The sequence below is a fragment of the Paramormyrops kingsleyae genome, chromosome 16 (assembly GCF_048594095.1).
Source record: "Paramormyrops kingsleyae isolate MSU_618 chromosome 16, PKINGS_0.4, whole genome shotgun sequence".
Taxonomy (NCBI): domain Eukaryota; kingdom Metazoa; phylum Chordata; class Actinopteri; order Osteoglossiformes; family Mormyridae; genus Paramormyrops; species Paramormyrops kingsleyae.
Window position 1 is genome coordinate 9,077,094 of NC_132812.1, and position 21,121 is coordinate 9,098,214.

Below are 21,121 nucleotides of genomic sequence, written 5' to 3' on the forward strand. Positions count from 1 at the left end.
TATTCGGCCCGCGGGCCGTATGTTTGACACCCCTGGTCTAATGCGTCGTCGTCTGGATGTTTTTAAGATGTGTTTCTGCGTTAAGTCAGTGTACTTATTAGCCTGAATATAAACGTCCTAATTGTGAAATGCACATCAGAATATAAATGGTTCAATAAATGTCCAAAATCAGTCCAGTCAGACCTCAACGTCTATACAACGTTTAATCAACGTTTACATTACAAAACATTTCTTATTTGTATTAAATAAGAAAAAAATATATATTTATATATAATATATACATACATAATATACAAATAAATATATATATTTAAATATTTGTGTGCATTGTATATAAACACATACATACACACATACAAATATAAAACTATACAACATTTATATAGCAGAACTGTAAATAGTAACAATTAAACATTAGTTAAACAAGAACGAAAAGAACAAGAACATGAACACACACATGAATTATTTCTGTCAACGGGCTCATTTCCTATATCCCCCACCCCCAGCTCTTCCTGGAGCATGTTTTAGGTGTTCAGCCATTGCTGCCTCAATCTCGGAGTCTGTTGCATTTGCGCTCCATCTTTTTACTGCATCTGAGGGAATTGAATATTAAAAAAAAAATTTTTACAAAAGGGCAAAATTGTCTTTATGATCCTACAACGACATTAAAAATACATCTTGGAACAACATTATCAGTTTCATTAACGAAACATTAGAAAAAAGTAATCAACATGCATTACACGACATTTTTCTGTTGAATAATCTTTGGTTAATAAAAGATGTTCTGCATTAAATGTGTGCTAGGTGAATGAAAAAATTGCATGTCCCCTTCCCCTTCAAAACCACTGTGGTTGAGCAAGTTCCATAAGTAGGTGTGTAACTGTGTGAAAGTAAACAGGACATTTCTGTGGTCTTTAAGACAATATTCCTTCAATAGATAGGTACCAATAAAGTACAAAATTTCACGTCATAAGGCCAAAATTACCTTGAATTATATTGAATATGATTGTATCTCTAAATAGCTTCTTTTGCAGTTGGCCACCACCCCTCATGTTGAATTTTGCCATTAAGGCATTCGACATGATTCTGTGAAAGAAATTACTCAGGATTACTTCACCATCAGGAAAATTTACTTGTAAGGTCAATATTACAATTATTGTAGTTGTAATATTATCAGCATGTTACTTGCATGCAATGTTAAATCATACACTTTAACAACCACTCATCTGTCAGGTAACAAGTTCCCTGAACTATGTTCTTATCCATATCCACATTTTTTGAGACAACTAATTAGTCATTAATGGCTTACACTGAAATTATGTTTTGATTTTTTGGTTCAGTCTGGCAGACTAAGTCAGTAGACATCTAAAACCTTCTGAACTAGAAAATAGGCATGTATGTAAGGAGATATAATGTGTGAAAGATTAAATCTGTAATAAAAAAAAATAATACCCAAAGCTGGGTTTCTTATTTTGGCCAGAATATACATTTACATATACATTTTATTTCTGAATTATGCAGCAATACAAACAATGCAAGGTAAAATACATACCTGTTCATGACTTTATTGACACAGTCCCTGAGAGAAGATCCCCCAACTCTGGACAGTTGCTGAACCTAAATGTGACATCACAATCTGTAATATGATATTAAAGCACAGTTCAACTTTCCCTGGCAGTGTCTCTTTTGAAAAGTGTTCAAGAACATAACGCTCAATACCATAATAAATATACTGTCCATTGCATTTATTTTGAACTGGCACTCCTTGTGGAGTTTCAAGAAGAGTTCTAGCGTCTTTGGGAAGTCTATGGCCATGACGTCTAAGCACATCCAGAAGCTCATTTAATGCCTTGTGGGTCTGGTTTGTAGCAGTAGCCCAACTAGCCAAGTCCTTGTGAAGAGATGGTGTTTCAACAATTGAACGTGAAGCCTCATCCAACTGCTCAGACTCAGTTTCAGTAGAATCAGTATCATAATTGTATTCTTCTTCATGTCTAATTGACACCACTGCTGTGCTAACAGAAGAACTACAGGCCACCATAGGATGTATTTCGTCGTGTGTTGATCCCTCCGTGAGGGGACTGCCCTCTCCCGCCAAGGCTGGCTCCACTGACCTCTCAGAATCAGAGCTGCTATCATATTCCACTAAGGAATCAACCTTTGCCCTTCGTCGTCTCCACTTCCTCTGGTACTCAGAGGACATGTTTAGCAAATCTAAAATTACAAAATTATTTTAAAGTAGTTACTGAAAACATCCATGTTAAAATTCATTTACAGACGCCAGCCCATGTTATTCTTGAGCTCTTCCTACATTTTGCTCAACATTTCAGTCTCTTTCAGGTAATTTACTTTTTGAAAAATCTCAAAAGGCTACATTGAACAGTAAAACTTACTGGATCATTAAAACATACTGGTATGCTATTATCGACTGAATTTCATAGCTAGTACAATATTTACCATTTGCTTGGGTTTTAACAAATTAATTTTTTTTAACTTTATTTAAAAGATCTTTCACTAAACATCTCGCTTTAAAGTCAATTTAAGCAGTTACAACAGCACTTCTTGCCCTACCAAACGCACTACTGATTTGTAGAGGTCGACCGATGTATCGGTTTTGCCGATTAATCGGCACCGATAGTTGATTCCCGGAACTATCGGTTATCGGCAAAAATCCACGCCGATAGTTTTTCCGGGTTGCGTCAGAGCTGAAGCGGCTGAGAACGGTCCGTTGTCCTTATACAGTGCGAGAGCCAACATATATATCTATGGCAAGTTGGAAAATCGCTGTAAAGCACATGCTTTTGTTTTGACACGTGATACTGTTAGTTGCAAGGAGAGCGCAAGCTGCCTGGAGAGAGCGCGGTGCACGGACAACGCTGACACTTCAAATGCACGTTTAAAACACAGACAGCGAAAAGGTATGTATACAGTACACTACAGTACATGTTTTCATCTCAATATAAAGTAATTCATTTGTTGATTAGATTCTGCATTGGAGAAAGAACAGCAGTATGTTTGTCGACAAGGCTGAGAGGACGCTAACATTAGCAGTACATCAAGCGCTTAAAATAATGTGGCAAAAATACACGCAAGTCCGACCCAAATGTTTAATGTCATGATTGTTACCATCAGGAATGCATTCGATTTCAGTTCTTTTTATCTTCAGGCACAGGGTGCGATTTGCCGGGGGGTGGGGGGATCCGACTGGAGCGCTTCGAAACAGTGAATCTTTTTCCGATGCAGTGTTTTACTGATTCGGAGTTTCAAAAAGCTCTGTTGATACTTTGCTCACCTTCTCTATATAATATATTTGTTGTTTGAAATGAAATCATTACTATTATAGGCCTAACTTACGATGTTTTTATTAAATTTATCATCACGTAATACAGCTCCCTTCGTATTAAAACCATTTCATGACATGACTCATTATCTGGTTCTTGCCTAAAAAGACGGGTATATAATGAGCGTTGTTAACAGATTACACAAACAGTTTGGTCAACCTCTGCCTATGGAGAGAGAAAAAAGTTTACAAAATAGAAGCAAATATAGTGGGAGACTACACATATAATATACATTTATATAATTAATATTATATATAATTATAATATTATATAATTATATAATTATTATAATTCATTTTGTATGTAACTTTTTTTTTATTTATTTGGAGTGTTACTTTTTCTTTAAGTTTGAAAGCATGTCTTTAATTTACCTCAATATTTATTAATATATTCATATTTATTTCATATAGCACATTTTCATGATTCAGTACTGTTTTTTTGTTTGGTTTTTGTAATAAAGTGTAGTACTATTTTACATGTAGTGTTGTGTTTTAATTTAGTTTTTTTTTTTAATCCAGTATCCATTTTAAAAACTATCGGTTAATTAATCGGTTATCGGCAAGTACGGACCAACCTGGCTATCGGTATCGGTAAAATTCAATATCGGTCGACCTCTACTGATTTGCCCTCCCCCACTCCAATCTTATCTGAAATGATATCTTCCAGCTTCTGATTGACTGAACACACCTGATCCAGGTAACCAGCAGTGGGTAGGGCAGGGATAATTAGATAACAAATAGGCCAGGTGTCCTTGAGGACCAGGGTTGGGAACCCCATATATATTACACCATGTTCCTGCAGTAGCATGAAACTGCTCTGCTCATTTGTAATTATTTTTTAAGGCAGTGAAACAAAATCCAGCAAACTTAACATTTTGGGGACTTGGTCATTTTGCTATCAGTTTTCCACCAAGAAGTTTGCTCAACTGCATAAAATAGCTCAACTTAAGTGTAGAGACCGCATGGGGCTTAGGAGCAGCCTAACGTTAACACTATTAGCTTTTAGCCTGCTAGTTAATTTTAGCCAAACTCAAACTACATTTTAGTTCCTTCGTGTCAAACGTAAAATTTATAAAACAATACAAAATGGACTTACCCAACAGTAGTTTTTTTATATAGATATATTAACTTTCACCCTCCTCTCTCCTGGTCAGTAAATAAGACTCGTGAAAATGCGTTAACTTTTCCTCTCCCTCTCTCAAGACAATCTGGAATATCGCGGTATATCGCGAGACTGCCAACTGTCTCCAAATTCAAATTAAAAAACTTTATGTATATCCACATGGGGAAATAAAACGCACGTAGAGTAAAGCGAGTAAACTTTTTTTTTATTTGACAATCCACAACCAATTCGGACTTTAAATGGTAACCAGGCATATACCTGTTCATATGTAAATGCATAAATTTCATAAAAATAATAAAATAATTTTTTAATATTCGAAAACACGGGGCGCATAATGCCAAATGCAGTGGCTTCACAATCACAGAGCACTTTGTGAATAATTTGTCATAAAACAATATGTAAATAAACATTATTGTGCATTTCATTTAAAAAATATATCCTTTTTCCCCCACAATGAGTCTTGCTTGAATAGACGTGTAAAGGACGTCAGTGGCCGTCTTTTCACAACCTCTTAAAAACTACTCGGGGCACTTACTTTTTATTGCAGTATTAACCAAGGTGTAAGCACAATCGCATTTGCATGTTTCGTGCTCAATTTCACAGTGGATTTAATAAAGGATCATGATGGTGTGGTGTTTGTTGAATAAACACTCTTGGAATTAAATGTATGAACTGGCGTGTAGCCTCTTTATTAGTCAAGCCACCAAGACGTTCCTCTTACCACGGCCTAGGCTCTCTTCTACCACCGTGTTCCAACCTGTTATTATTATATCTCGTTTTAGCACTACTGCCATCTAGAGGACAATAACAGTAATCACTACATCCCCTTTTCTTCAAAATTAAATACAAGCTGTAGTGCAGTGGTTCCCAACCTTTTTTAACTCACGGCCCACACAGCCAAACACATATGTTTCCGCGGCCCACTGCAAAAGAATTTAAACGATCCCGCTTTTTGTGTCGGGTTAACTAAGTACTCGGAAGCAAGGCTGTTAATTGTCTTTATTGAATAAACTGGTAATTTATTTAATTATATATCAAATTATGATTTATTTGATTTTGACTAGACATTTTTTATTATATTAACAATATTACAATTTCTATTAATAATAATTGGCGGCCCCCCTGCAATACCGTCGCGGCCCACTAGGGGGCCGCGGCCCACAGGTTGAAAACCACTGCTGTAGTGCATTAACAACAGAGGTAATATTAAATTATATTAATATTAAACAGAATTATTAAATTGTCACTAAACAGGCATTTAAAACAAAGAAACAAAATAAAGCATTTGTTCACTGCTTTTAAATGTAACTAGACAATCAGTTACAAGTTAAGTCGATCAGGTTTCTTTATGATACGCGATGACCTTCTTAGCATTGGAGAGTCATTGGTTTCTTCAGTCTGACCATTATCCAAGGGAATGGAAGATGTGGACAAAGACAGCGTGCTTGGTGGTGCTTGTTCTTCAGGTGAGACCAGAACTTCTTCTCTTTTCTTGTCAGCTAGTGATTTGCTTGTGTCTCGCATCTTCAGGAGACTTCTGCAATTTCTCCTTAGAATTTGTCCATTCTCTGCTTTGACCACATATGAGCTTGGATTTACTTCCTCCAACACAACAGCTTTCTTGTCCCAGCAATTTGCATCTTCCACCCGCACAATGTCATTCTTTGACAACACTTCCAGCATTTTTGTCTGTTTATCATAGTTTGTCTTCTGTCTCTTTTGAAGAGCTTTTTGTTTGAGCCTTATATTTGCATTGCTCATCTTGTCTTGTTTCGTGTCAATTCTGAAGGGAAGCGTCGTCCTTATCTTACGATTCATTAAGAGCTCTGCTGGAGATGCACCATGCTCAAGAGGTGTTGCCCGATAGCTCAGAAGAGCTAGATACGGATCTGACTTGCCTTCTGACGCTTTCTTGAGCAATTGCTTCACAATATGCACTCCTTTTTCTGCTTTCCCGTTAGACTGAGCATGAAGGGGACTCGAAGTCACATGTTTGAAATCATAGTGAGCAGCAAAATCCTGAAATTCTCTCGAATGGTAGCATGGGCCGTTGTCACTCACAACTACCAGCGGAATGCCATGCCTGGCAAAAATCGATTTCATATGCTGAATCACACATGCACTTGAGGAGTTAGACAGCAGGGCTATTTCTGGAAAACTAGAAAAGTAATCCACTACCAGCAAGTACTCATTTCCATGGAAATGAAACAAATCGGTACCCACTTTCTGCCAGGGATACTGAGGTAGGTCTGTTATGATCATAGGTTCTCTTGCTTGCCCGTTCTGATGTTTTATACATACTTCACAACTACTGACCACTTTCTCAATGTCCGAATTTATTCCAGGCCAATAGACAGAACCTCTAGATCGCCTTTTGCAATTCTCCATTCCAAGATGTCCTTCGTGTATCCTGGAAAGCATCTCTTCTCTCAGCACTTGTGGAACGACTATTCTATCTCGTCTCAGAAGAACACCATCTGCCAAACTGAGCTCAGATCTAACATTATAGAATTGTGCACAAGAACTTCTGACCCAGTTATTGTTCAGATTGTCAATTACAGCTTGGAGAACTGGATCTTTCGCTGTCTCCTCAACTATTTGCTTGAGCTTCTGATCAGAGACTGGAAGAGATTCAACAACTAGATTGACATGCATCCTCACATCATCCTCTGTGGAACTCACATCTGAGAATTTACATGTTAATGGTCCACGAGATGCATCAGCTAAGACTATGTATTTGCCTGGAATGTAAACTAATTCAAAGTCATACCACTGCAGCCTCATCATTAGGCGTTGAATGCATGGAGACATCTCATTCAGATTTTTCTTTTTGATTGCAATTAAAGGCTTATGATCCGTTTCTGCTGTGAACGATGGTAAGCCATAGACATAGTCATGAAATTTCTCAAACCCAAAAACAAGTCCAAGGCATTCCTTTTCGATCTGAGCATATCTGCACTCAGATTGCGTCATAGTCCTGGAGGCGTAAGCTATGGGTTTCCAGCCTTCAGGATCTCCTTGGAGTAAGACTGCACCTAATCCATCCTTTGATGCATCTGTGGAGATTTTGATACTTTTAGAGGAATCAAAGTAGGTGAGAACTGGTTCCATTGTCAGTGTTGACTTGAGCATTTTCCATTCTTGCTCGTGCTTACGTGTCCACTTGAACTCAGCTCTATGATTCAACAGTTCTCTGAGGCTCACAGTTTTTGCAGAGAGATGTGGAATGAATTTACCAATGATGTTTACCATTCCCATTATCCTCAGAACACCTGTTTTGTCAACTGGACTTGGCATATCCAGGATTGCCTGAATCTTGCTTTTGTCAGGTTCCACACCACGTCCAGACAACTTGTCACCTAAAAAAGTCATTTCAGTGACACCAAACAGACATTTAGCTCTGTTCAACTTGAGGCCGTGTTTCCGAATCCTTTGAAGTAGCTGAGAAAGTCTCTGATTGTGTTCCTGCACTGATGATCCCCAAACCACTATGTCATCGACATATGCACGTACTCCCTCCAGTCCTTCTATGACATGCTCCATGGCACGATGGAAGATTTCTGAGGCTGAGATTATGCCAAAGGGAAGACGTAGGAATGAATAACGTCCAAATGGCGTATTGAAAGTGCAGTATTTGGTACTGTCTTCATGAAGCTTTAATTGCCAGAAACCCTGTGAAGCATCCAACTTGCTGAAGTACTGTGCACCAGTCATTTCTCTTGTGATCTCCTCACGCTTTGGAATCTGGTAATGCTCCCTTTTTATGTTTGCATTCAGGTCTTGAGGATCCATGCATACTCTCAGATCACCGTTTTTCTTTTTAACACAAACCATGGAGTTTACCCAGTCTGTAGGTTCCTCCACTTTCTTGATTACCCCTAGAGCTGTCATCCTGTCAAGTTCCTTTTTTAATTTCTCCTTCAGTGGCGCAGAAACCCTTCTTGGAGCGTGAACTACAGGGTGAGCACCTTCTTTGAGCTGAATTTTGTAAATGAATGGTAGAGCTCCCAGTCCTTTGAAAACATCAAATTTGCAAACAATGTCATTTGCAGTGTCCTGTATTGTTGCTGTAACATCATGGCTATCGATGTAGTACACCCTTTTCACCAGTCCTAAGTCCTCGCAGGCCTTGTCACCAAGGAGAGACTGATGATCATCTGGGACTACAACAAAGAGCAGGTGATGAGTTCTGTTCTTGACACATACTTTGAGTCTGCACACACCTTGTGTCTCTATGGCCTGTCCATTGTAGGTTTTGAGTGACACATGGTTTCTTTTTATGTGGGGCTTGATTTTCATTTCCTTTAAATCACTTGTGCTTATGAGATTGGCCTTCGCTCCTGTATCAAGCTTAAACAGCACAATTGCTCCATTGACCTGCAGCGACACGATCCATTTGTCCTTAGACACACAGGTCATATCCGAATCATTTCTTTCTTTTGTGTCATACTCTTGCCGTACTGTTTCTGCATCACTATTGATCATGCCCACAAAGAAAGTGTCTGACAAGTCAGTCTCTTCCACAACGTTAACATTTGTTGATTGCCTTGCTTTTTTCTTTGAAAAACATTGCTTAGCAAAATGATTCATGCCTTTGCATTTTGCACATTGTTTTCCAAATGCTGGGCATTGTTTAGGTTGATGCTTTGAACCACATCTTTTACAGCTGAAAGAATCTGCGCTTGATTTCGAAGTGGGTTTTTGACTCCATCTGTTCGTTCTGTGAGTAACAGCGCCAACTACTGGACTGTCAGTAACAGAAGTACTTTCCTTATCACCGAAAGTTTTAGAATGCTTCAAAGCAAGTTCGCTCGCATGGCAAATCTTAACAGCACTATCCAATGTTAACTCAGTTTCTCTGAGCAATCTTTCTCTTATCTTCTTGTCAAAAATTCCAAAGACAACTTGATCTCTGATCATTGAATCAGTCAAGATGCCGAAGTTGCATGTTTTTGCCTTTAGTTTCAAATCAGTTAGAAAATAGTCAAAACTTTCACCCTGTGACTGAGTACGTGAGCGAAACACATACCTCTCATATGTTTCGTTTTTCTTTGGCAAGTAGTGCTCGTCAAATTTCTTCATGACTTCATCATACTTCCTTCCAGCCGCAGCGTCCACGAATGTAAAAGTATTGTATACTTCAATTGCTTGAGGACCAGCTACCGTCAGGAGCAACGCTATCTTTCGTGAATCTTGTTCACCATCGAGGCCAACTGCTTGCATGTAAAGCACGAATCGCTGCTTAAACGTCCGCCAGCTGCTATCTACATTACCGGTGAGTTTCAAAGATTCCGGTGGTTTAACAGCATCCATCTCTGTTGCATCAAAAGACAGTTCACTTCTGGTACCATGTGGTGTTTGTTGAATAAACACTCTTGGAATTAAATGTATGAACTGGCGTGTAGCCTCTTTATTAGTCAAGGCACCAAGACGTTCCTCTTACCACGGCCTAGGCTCTCTTCTACCACCGTGTTCCAACCTGTTATTATTATATCTCGTTTTAGCACTACTGCCATCTAGAGGACAATAACAGTACCCAGCAAACATTGGTCCGACGGCGACGTTGTGTCCCCGGCCAAAAACAGTCGAGGTAAGACGGCATAAATCGGTAAAAATATGTGACACAGAACTTTGCCTAAAAATGCATTCAGATACATTTGTACATGTCTACAGTTGTCTGGGGTTGCATGTATAGCTGTCACTTTGAGTTTTAGCTAAGTGCATTTTAATAGTGAGTGCATGTGTGAGCGAAGGTCCACTATGTGACGTCCTTTACACGTGCATTTACAGTCCATCATGATCCTTTATTAAATCCACTGTGAAATTGAGCACGAAACATGCAAATGCGACTGTGCTTACACCTTGGTTAATACTGCAATAAAAAGTAAGTGCCCCGAGTAGTTTTTAAGAGGTTGTGAAAAGACGGCCACTGACGTCCTTTACATGTCTATTCAAGCAAGACTCATTGTGGGGGAAAAAGGATATATTTTTTAAATGAAATGCACAATAATGTTTATTTACATATTGTTTTATGACAAATTATTCACAAAGTGCTCTGTGTGCGCCCCGTGTTTTCGAATATAAAAAAATTATTTTATTATTTTTATGAAATTTATGCATTTACATATGAACAGGTATATACCTGGTTACCATTTAAAGTCCGAATTGGTTGTGGATTGTCAAATTTAAAAAAAGTTTACTCGCTTTACTATGCGTGCGTTTTATTTCCCCATGTGGATATACATAAAGTTTTTTAATTTGAATTTGGAAACAGTTGGCAGTCTCGCGATATACCGCGATATTCCAGATTATCTTGAGAGAGGGAGAGGAAAAGTTAACGCATTTTCACGAGTCTTATTTACTGACAAGGAGAGAGGAGGGTGAAAGTTAATATATCTATATAAAAGAACTACTGTTGGGTAAGTCCATTTTGTATTGTTTTATAAATTTTACGTTTGACACGAAGGAACTAAAATGTAGTTTGAGTTTGGCTAAAATTAACTAGCAGGCTAAAAGTTAGTAGTGTTAACGTTAGGTTGCTCCTAAAAGCAAACTCTGTTAGCATGAGTTCGCAGGTATAAAGCTCCATGCGGTCTCTACACTTAAGTTGAGCTATTTTATGCAGTTGAGCAAACGTCTTGGTGGAAAACTGATAGCAAAATGACCAAGTCCCCAAAATATTAAGTTTGCTGGATTTTGTTTCACTGCCTTAAAAAATAATTACAAATGAGCAGAGCAGTTTCATGCTACTGCAGGAACATGGTGTAATAGATATGGGGTTCCCAACCCTGGTCCTCAAGGACACCTGGCCTATTTGTTTTCTAATTATCCCTGCCCTACCCACTGCTGGTTACCTGGATCAGGTGTGTTCAGTCAATCAGAAGCTGGAAGATATCATTTCAGATAAGATTGGAGTGGGGGAGGGCAAATCAGTAGTGCGTTTGGTAGGGCAAGAAGTGCTGTTGTAACTGCTTAAATTGACTTTAAAGCGAGATGTTTAGTGAAAGATCTTTTAAATAAAGTAAAAAAAATAATAATTTGTTAAAACCCAAGCAAATGGTAAATATTGTAGTAGCTATGAAATTCAGTCGATAATAGCATACCAGTATGTTTTAATGATCCAGTAAGTTTTACTGTTCAATGTAGCCTTTTGAGATTTTTCAAAAAGTAAATTACCTGAAAGAGACTGAAATGTTGAGCAAAATGTAGGAAGAGCTCAAGAATAACATGGGCTGGCGTCTGTAAATGAATTTTAACATGGATGTTTTCAGTAACTACTTTAAAATAATTTTGTAATTTTAGATTTGCTAAACATGTCCTACCAGAGGAAGTGGAGGCGACGAAAGGCAAAGGTTGATTCCTTAGTGGAATATGATAGCAGCTCTGTTTCTGAGAGGTCAGTGGAGCCAGCCTTGGCGGGAGAGGGCAGTCCCCTCACGGAGGGATCAACACACGACGAAATACATCCTATGGTGGCCTGTAGTTCTTCTGTTAGCACAGCAGTGGTGTGAATTAGACATGAAGAAGAATACAATTATGATACTGATTCTACTGAAACTGAGTCTGAGCAGTTGGATGAGGCTTCACGTTCAATTGTTGAAACACCATCTCTTCACAAGGACTTGGCTAGTTGGGCTACTGCTACAAACCAGACCCACAAGGCATTAAATGAGCTTCTGGATGTGCTCAGATGTCATGGCCATAGACTTCCCAAAGACGCTAGAACTCTTCTTGAAACTCCACAAGGAGTGCCAGTTCAAAATAAATGCAATGGACAGTATATTTATTATGGTATTGAGCGTTATGTTCTTGAACACTTTTCAAAAGAGACACTGCCAGGGAAAGTTGAACTGTGCTTTAATATCATATTACAGATTGTGATGTCACATTTAGGTTCAGCAACTGTCCAGAGTTGGGGGATCTTCTCTCAGGGACTGTGTCAATAAAGTCATGAACAGGTATGTATTTTACCTTGCATTGTTTGTATTGCTGCATAATTCAGAAATAAAATGTATATGTAAATGTATATTCTGGCCAAAATAAGAAACCCAGCTTTGGGTATTTATTTTTTTAAATTACAGATTTAATCTTTCACACATTATATCTCCTTACATACATGCCTATTTTCTAGTTCAGAAGGTTTTAGATGTCTACTGACTTAGTCTGCCAGACTGAAAACCAAAAAATCAAAACATAATTTCAGTGTAAGCCATTAATGACTAATTAGTTGTCTCAAAAAATGTGGATATGGATAAGAACATAGTTCAGGGAACTTGTTACCTGACAGATGAGTGGTTGTTAAAGTGTATGATTTAACATTGCATGCAAGTAACATGCTGATAATATTACAACTACCATAATTGTAATATTGACCTTACATGTAAATTTTCCTGATGGTGAATTAATCCTGAGTAATTTCTTTCACAGAATCATGTCGAATGCCTTAATGGCAAAATTCAACATGAGGGGTGGTGGCCAACTGCAAAAGAAGCCATTTAGAGATACAATCATATTCAATATAATTCAAGGTAATTTTGGCCTTATGACGTGAAATTTTGTACTTTTAAAAAAATTTTTTTATTTATTCTATTGAAGGAATATTGTCTTAAAGACCACAGAAATGTCCTGTTTACTTTCACACAGTTACACACCTACTTATGGAACTTGCTCAACCACAGTGGTTTTGAAGGGGAAGGGGACATGCTATTTTTTCATTCACCTAGCACACATTTAATGCAGAACATCTTTTATTAACCAAAGATTATTCAACAGAAAAATGTCGTGTAATACATGTTGATTACTTTTTTCAAATGTTTCGTTAATTAAACTGATAATGTTGTTCCAAGATGTATTTTTAATGTCGTTGTAGGATCATAAAGACAATTTTGCCCTTTTGTAAATTTTTTTTTTTTTAATATTCAATTCCCTCAGATGCAGTAAAAAGATGGAGCGCAAATGCAACAGACTCCGAGATTGAGGCAGCAATGGCTGAACACCTAAAACATGCTCCAGGAAGAGCTGGGGGTGGGGGATATAGGAAATGAGCCCGTTTACAGAAATAATTCATGTGTGTGTTCATGTTCTTGTTCTTTTCGTTCTTGTTTAACTAATGTTTAATTGTTACTATTTACAGTTCTGCTATATAAATGTTGTATAGTTTTATATTTGTATGTGTGTATGTATGTGTTTATATATAATGCACACAAATATTTAAATATATTATATATATTTATTTGTATATTTATATGTATGTATATATTATATATAAATATATATTTTTTTCTTATTTGTATTAAATAAGAAATGTTTTGTAATGTAAACGTTGATTAAACGTTGTATAGACGTTGAGGTCTGACTGGACTGATTTTGGACATTTTTTGAACCATTTATATTCTGATGTGCATTTCACAATTAGGACGTTTATATTCAGGCTAATAAGTACACTGACATAACGCAGAAACACATCTTAAAAACATCCAGATGACGACGCATTAGACGTCCAGAAAAGACGCCGAAAAGACGTCGAATACACGGCAAGTTGACGTCAAAGACGTCCGTTCAACTTTCATTTCGGAACTATTTTTCAACCATGACGGGACGTGTCGGAGGGACGTCATTTCAACGGTCATCAAACGTCCAAATGTTTGCTGGGTTTCTATTATCTGAAATGTTGCCATTTGCTCAATACACAGAATTAACACTGACACAATGTATACTTAGTACCAACACACACACACAAACATACAACACAGATATATACATGTCCATCTCAGACAGACACATAGGACAGACACAAACATACAGGTCATACACAACACACACACACACACCTTTAGCAAACATCAAACAACTTAACAGTTAATATAAACATGACCACACTGAAATTTGTCACATGGAATGTACGGGGAATTGGTTCCAGGAAAAAGAGGATAAAAATTGCAAATCGGTTAAGAGATCTGCAGGCAGACATTGTCCTTCTTCAAGAGACTCATATGGCCAAAACATCTGAACACAAACATACCTTCCCACAGTACCCTCACATGTACTCAGCCTGCTACAACTCAAAACAAAGAGGCGTAACCCTATTGATTAATAAAAGTATAAACTTCACTGTTAACAATATTATAACAGATACAGAAGGTAGATGTATAATACTTAATTTATCTATTCAAAATATGGATTTCTACATTGCTTGTGTTTATGGACCAAATGTTGATGACCCCTCCTTTTTTCATGCTTTCTTCACTTCACTTTCTGTTCACTCGGACTCCACACTTATAATAGGAGGAGACTTCAACTTGGTATTGAACCCAGAAACTGACAGGCTCATCACGGCAGTGAGTCAAAGGAACTGGCAGTCTGCAGATATTCTTAAACAATACATGAATGATTTTGCTCTTTGCGATGCCTGGCGGTCACATCACCCCACTTCCAGGGATTACACCTTCTTCTCACCAGTACACCACTCACACTCTCGCTTAGATTACTTTCTAATGAGCAGCTCCATGATGAGGAACATCACAGAAACCCAGATACACTCCATCGTTATCAGTGATCACGCACCAGTGTCTCTTTTACTGGCAAAGGAAAGAGTCACACCACCAAGTAGGAACTGGAGATTCAACACGTCCTTACTTAAAGAACAAGATTTTATTAATTATTTCAAAAATGAGTGGGCAACATATCTGGATAACAATGACTTACCAGAAATCTCACCATGTATTCTCTGGGAAGCAGGAAAGGCAGTAATGAGAGGAAAAATAATATCTTACTGTACACATAAAAAAAAAAGAAAAAACATATGTTGCAGAATTAGAACAGAAGATTAAATTGCAAGAAACAGCGGGGCTGTGGGCGGCTAGTGGCTTCTTGGAGCTGGGGGGGCTGTGGCTGCTGTCCTGTGATGTCTGGGTGTCTGCCCTGGCTGGTGGTGGTGGGGGGGGCTTGGACAGGTGCTGCCCGGCGGTCATGGGGCGTGGGGTCTGGGGTGCCGGTGGTGGTGGGGGCTGGCCCTGGGATGGGTGGTTGGCCTCTTCGGTGCGGGCTTGGGTGGGGGGGTCTGGGGCTCTGGTGCCCGGGGCCTGGCCGTTTCCTTGGTGGGTGCCTTCCTGCGCGGGGTGGCCTGTGCTTCCTCCGGGGCGCTGCCGGGGGGGGTGGGTTGGTCCATGTCTGGGGGGCCAGCCTGCGCTGTTTGGGGGGTGGAATGTCTCGAGCCTGGGCTGGTCTGCAACTTTTTTGTCGTCGAATGAGTGGGTGACTGAGTGCGGGCTGCCCTTTGGGGCGGGGGAGGCTAGCTCTTGGCGTCGGCACTGCTCCGGGGTGTTGTTGCCGGGGGGCCCCGGGTCCACTCCATCCCATGCCGCGGTGGGGGGCTGGGGTGCCTAATGAGCCAGCTGGTTAGCTGGCTCTCTTCTGCCAGGGGGTAGTAAGCTCCCCCTTGGTATCATGAATCCCAGCCCCTCTCCCCCCTCACTCACATAACATGCCACGCACACATGTAGGATCTCGGGGTGGGAATGTGCTGCGCACGCTGCGGTGAGGGGGCCATCCACATGGCCTTACTCGCTGTGCTGCGCGGCCCTCTGCCTCCCCTTGTTTTAATTGCACTTTAGTCATCACATATCAGTATACACACAGGGCCTTGGGGGGTGGGGGCACTACTCAGAGGTTGGTGGGTGGGGCCGCTGAGGTGGTCTCACTCACCTCTTCATTGCTGCTCGCCCCTCAATTTTACTTACACCATATACATTGAGAGTCTTGGCGGGGGGGGGGGGGGTGATGGGGAGGAGAGCTGTTTGCAAGCAGCGCTCCTCCTCGCTTCCCCTGTCAATTTTAAATCCATCTTAAGTTTCTCAACAGTCATACTCATCCCTTACACCACATACACTCACAATCACCAACACATGCATCCAACACTCTACCTCTCACACAGGTGCGTGGGGGAGGAGAGTGGGCGGGTCTTCCTACACCCCTGCTCCCTGCCCGCGATGGTGGGGGGGCACTCGGGTAGTCATCCGGCTGGCGGCACCCTGGGGTTGCGGCTGGCGCTGGGGGGTGGCATCCGTTCCCCCGCATGGCGGAGGGCGGTCCGGAGTGGATGGGCTTATGTCTTTTGGTCTCTGTGTATGTGTCTGTGTATGTTGTGTGAGTGGGTGTATGGTCTATGTGTATGGCTGAGAGGTGTGTCTGCGAGGTGTCTGTGTGGGCGGTGTGGGCCTGGATCCGGGGCTAGCTGCTCCTTCCTGGGCACGGCTGCCTCCTTCGCATGGTTGCTGACCTTCCTCCCCGGGTAGTGGCATGGGGGGGGCTTGGGCCTCTCCGGCGCGGGTGGGGCTCTCTGCCGGGGGCCGGTCGGCTCCCGGCCGCCTGGGGTCCTGGGGCCCTGGGGCCCTGGCCCGTGCGGGAGCGGCCATCACCCTCGCGGGGTCGGCTGCCTGTTGCCTCTGGTTCTCTGGGGCTCGTGCCCTTTTGGCTGCGGGGGCTGCGCCTGGGTCCTCCCTCCTCCTCCTGCTGGGGTGGGGACCCGGCTGTCGTGGGGACGTGGGGCCTTGGCTCTTCCGTGCTCTTGGGGGGCTGCGGACGCCTTGGGTCTCCTGGGCCTGTCTCCGCCGGCCTCTGGTTCTTGTGGGGTGTGGTTGCGCCCCCCCATCCTCGCTATCAAGGGCATTCCATGGAGAAATTCACACGCACCCAACACACGCATACGTGTTCAAACACCTCCCCCAAACAGATGAACACACATGTAAATACACCTCCACGCTCCCTTCCAAGCACATGCTACAATTTTGTATGTCTGTATATCTGTTTTATTTTCTTTATTTCTGGTATTTATCCTTTTTTGGTTGTATATCAAATGCGTTTTTTTTTCCTTTACCTTATGTGCTTTTTACGTTACTCCTGTCTTTCTTAGCCTCTCTGTCCCACTGTTGTCTCCGCCTTTGTTAGTTTTTTTTTGTCTCTCTCTCTCTCTCTCTCTTTCCATCCTTCTCTTTAATCTCTCTCCCTACCCCTTTTCTTCACTCATTTTCCTAATCTATTACTCCCTTCCGGGCAGCACGGCAACTGGAATATTTTACATGTATTAAATAAAATACAGTAAATATTCAAATAAAAAGAAATTGACCAACATGAAGGGCCTATACAGAGTTTATAGAGCCCCTCATGGTAAAGCAAATATGTCTGATACAGCATTGCATTCAGACCATTGTTCTGCTTGCGAAAGCTGCCGGACAGGACACATAAAAAAAAAAATTTTTTAAATGCTTGATTTTCATTGCCTAATTATGGCCACCGTTGTATGATTTATGACTGTCATATTCAAACTTGGCCATAGTAGACATGTGCCAAATTTCACTCAGATAGGCCAAGAAGTTTAGGAGATATTGAAATTAGGTATTTGTAGTGCCCCCTATTGACTAAATGTGGGCCGCTTTGTATGGTGTCCCCAGAATGGAGCAGGGAGGTAGGACTGTAAGTCTGGTTAAGGTAGGCTAAGGCAGGGAGAAGTTATAGCAGTCAGACTGAAACAGGCCAAATTTAGGTAGGGTTTGGGCATGGCTAGTGGCCATAAAATAGACAAATGTCAGACTTTCTTGAATATCTTTTGATCAGCTCAGAGGACTGATTGCTTTGACACCTCATTTGTCTGATTTGGTCGAATAGTGTAGGACTTTAAGGCAGAAGTCAGTTTTGTAAATTATGATATACGGAGCCTAATAGTTTCACTCTAGAAGTTGTAGGGAATATCTGCCTGCATCTGTAGAAAAAAGAATTTCGATTGTAGGACTAACAGGACAGGAGATATTGGCTGAAAACTGTATGGAGGAGCCGTCCTGGAAGCATCCTAGGCAGATGCCTGAACCCATGGTTCGAATTACGGGGGGTACTGTACCCCCCAATCACGATCCTGACCCCCCCAAAGAGACAAAAATAGAAGTTTGGGGAGGGGTCTTAACATTTTTCTTTTGTTGTAAAAAAACAAAACAAAAAAACCTCTCCATGTAGGAAAATTTTATGTAAAACGATTTGACACCCCTAATGTGGACCGTACCATTTTAACCACCTCGGCGCTAGAAGCAGCCAGTCAGTTGCGTCATTCATTCTCATTGAGTGACCTGTTCATTGTGTTCGTCTGTCATGGTACTGTTTGTTGTGCGTTGGTAAATGTGAGTAGCCAGCAGAAGTCTAGCCTGTTGAAAATGTGTTATTTTACAACCTTCATTTACTCATTTAAGTGTTTCATCTACTAATGCAAGCTGACGTCTTTATAAGTTGAATTACTTACCATTGTCCTTCTGAGGCCGGTCTTCTGTCGAGTTGAGCTACTTTGTCAAGGTAAGCTACTGTAGTGCTAATCGATAGCCCTAACCGTAGCTTACCTCAACAAAGTAGCTCAACTCGACAGAGTTAAATTAAAACTTTCTGTAAGATATGGCCCCCAGCCACACCCAGACCATACAGGTGTCATGCCCATTTCAATCACACATCTATATCTCAGGCCTGCCTCAGCCAATCAACACCAAACTTGAACATATCCTGTAGGACAGTACTTGGGAAGGGCCCTCCAAATTTTGTGCCGATCGGCCAAACAGGGGCGCTACAGCAATGTAACATGTCTGTATTAACCTGGAAAACCAGTGCAACTTACATTTTCTCATTTCTGTTCCAGTCACATATTACTGCTTAAAATCCTTTATACTCCCAAGTTCTCTGCCAAATCAAGATATATGTACCGTCCAATGACAGTGATTTGCAGTCTCTCGTGATGTTTAAAAACTGCATAAATGACATATTCCTATAACTCCTACAATGTCCACCCCACCTAGGTCATTCTGGTAGCAGGTCAATCAACACACTGCCCTTATGGGTAATTTATAAAAAAAATTGAGCTACCTGTACACTATGGCCACCAACCACACCCAACCTGCACCATTTCCATGCTCATTTCAATCAACCACCTGAATCCCAGTCGTGTTTAAGCCAATCCTCACCAAATTTGACCCACTAATGTATCACTGGACCCCAGACAGACCCTCCAACTTTGGTGCCGATCGGTCAAACGAGGGCGCTACAGCCACTGTCCATATATGTCTATGACCCACCTTAGCAAATTCAGCTGAAATGTCCTTATTTCTCATAAAATCTTCAAAGAATTGTTACTTTTCCCTTCACCTGAGTCCATATTTTTAATTTCCTTTCATTTTTCACCCATTTGCCTCATAGAACATTATCAGACTTCATTTACACATGAGAAGGCCTGAAAGTAATGAATAGCATTTATCAAATGGAGCGCTGACTCCACCTGCTGGCCACACCATTTCCATGCCTATTTCAATCAAACAGCTATATCTCAGTTATGCTTCATCCAATCCTCACAAAATTTGACCCACTACTTTAGCACTGGCCCACGGACAGACCTTCCACCTTTCATGCTGATTGGTCAAACACCCCACACATTGCGCGGGCCCAGAGAGAGAGCGCAAAGGGCCCCCCTCAAGCCCCTATCGCACCCCCGCTCAGTGTGTGTGTGTATGGTGTGTACATGTGGGTGTGTATGAATGTGTGTATGAACTGACGTGTGTGCAATTAAAAACTGTGATGCATTAAAAGTGAGGGAGTGGTCAGGCCATGAGCTCCCCACTGCTGGCAGACGGCAGAATCCTGCGCGCCCCACCCTATTCCCAAAAAAATATATATATATATGGTGTATCAGGACTAGATGGTCAGTATGGATACCGAAGGTGCATTAAAATTGTGTGAGCAGGCAAGGCATGTCACCCCACCGCTGGCAGACGGTATGCTTGGGATGTATTTCTCATATTGGTGAATCATGGCCAAGAGACCGAATGTATTAAGACGAGCTCACAGGTGGCCCCGCAACTGGCCACGTCGCCCATGTAGCATAGAATTAAAGAAATTTGTTGAATGTCCCCCTGTCACTGTGATGATTTGGGAGATAGTAATTGTCCGACTTCACTACTCACGATTTGGTGGAGTATCTCCAACTCCACCTAGCAGACATACATATGAGGTGATTTAGGTATGGATTGATTCTGATCGTGTGTCGAATAATCATCCTGAGATTCAGATACGTCGTCCATGATTCACCTACAATATTATTGTATTAAGGTTAAACTGCATAAGTATGTTTTTTTTTCCTTACTAATTACTTATATAACTTGTTTTTCAGAAATGACTTGTTTCTCATGAATGGAGTATCCTTATCTTCTTTGAAAGAATCCTTGTTCTGGGATGCTTACCCTGTTCAATGATGCTTACCATGTTCTTCTGGGTTTCTGACGGGCTTTCTGAGGACAAGGAAAGGTGTGGCTCAATATGTTTTGCACACCACTGGTCGGTGTATGAGACACCTGCCTCGTCTTCACAGAGAAGAGAAAGTATTGCTCAAGGATATTTGTCTCATTATCTTTGATTGAAACCGCATCAAGTGTTCAGTATGTGTAGGACACTTACACCATCCTCAGGAGGAGGGGGGACGCATTGATTATGGGAACTTGTCATCATTTCAGATTGAAACTGCAAGCAGCATTACTCAGACAAAATTTCGAAATTTGAGAACACATTGTCTGAGTGAGCCTGGCCAGCTCGTCGCCTGCCTGCACGCAGCGCTAAAATTAGTATAAAGGAAGGGGGAGATC

General features: G+C 41.0%; 2 long non-coding RNA genes across 4 annotated transcripts; one reads left to right on the top strand and one right to left on the bottom strand.

The window, feature by feature from the left end:
* Nucleotides 1-397: 397 nt before the first annotated feature.
* Nucleotides 398-2,107, bottom strand: LOC140578692 (uncharacterized). The gene is made up of 3 exons (XR_011982959.1): nt 1,553-2,107; nt 986-1,086; nt 398-593 (listed from the first exon to the last, which is right to left on the bottom strand). It is a non-coding gene; the product is annotated as an uncharacterized lncRNA (long non-coding RNA).
* Nucleotides 2,108-10,022: 7,915 nt separating this feature from the next.
* On the top strand, nt 10,023-13,621 carry LOC140578702 (uncharacterized). Of its 3 annotated transcripts, none has more exons than XR_011982963.1 (5): nt 10,023-10,053; nt 11,766-11,859; nt 12,338-12,421; nt 12,891-12,991; nt 13,395-13,621. It is a non-coding gene; the product is annotated as an uncharacterized lncRNA (long non-coding RNA). The 3 variants fall into 3 exon arrangements; XR_011982962.1 differs by lacking the exon at nt 10,023-10,053 and adding an exon at nt 10,715-10,882; XR_011982961.1 differs by lacking the exons at nt 10,023-10,053; nt 11,766-11,859 and having other exon boundaries at nt 11,866-12,421; nt 13,395-13,619.
* Nucleotides 13,622-21,121: the final 7,500 nt, after the last annotated feature.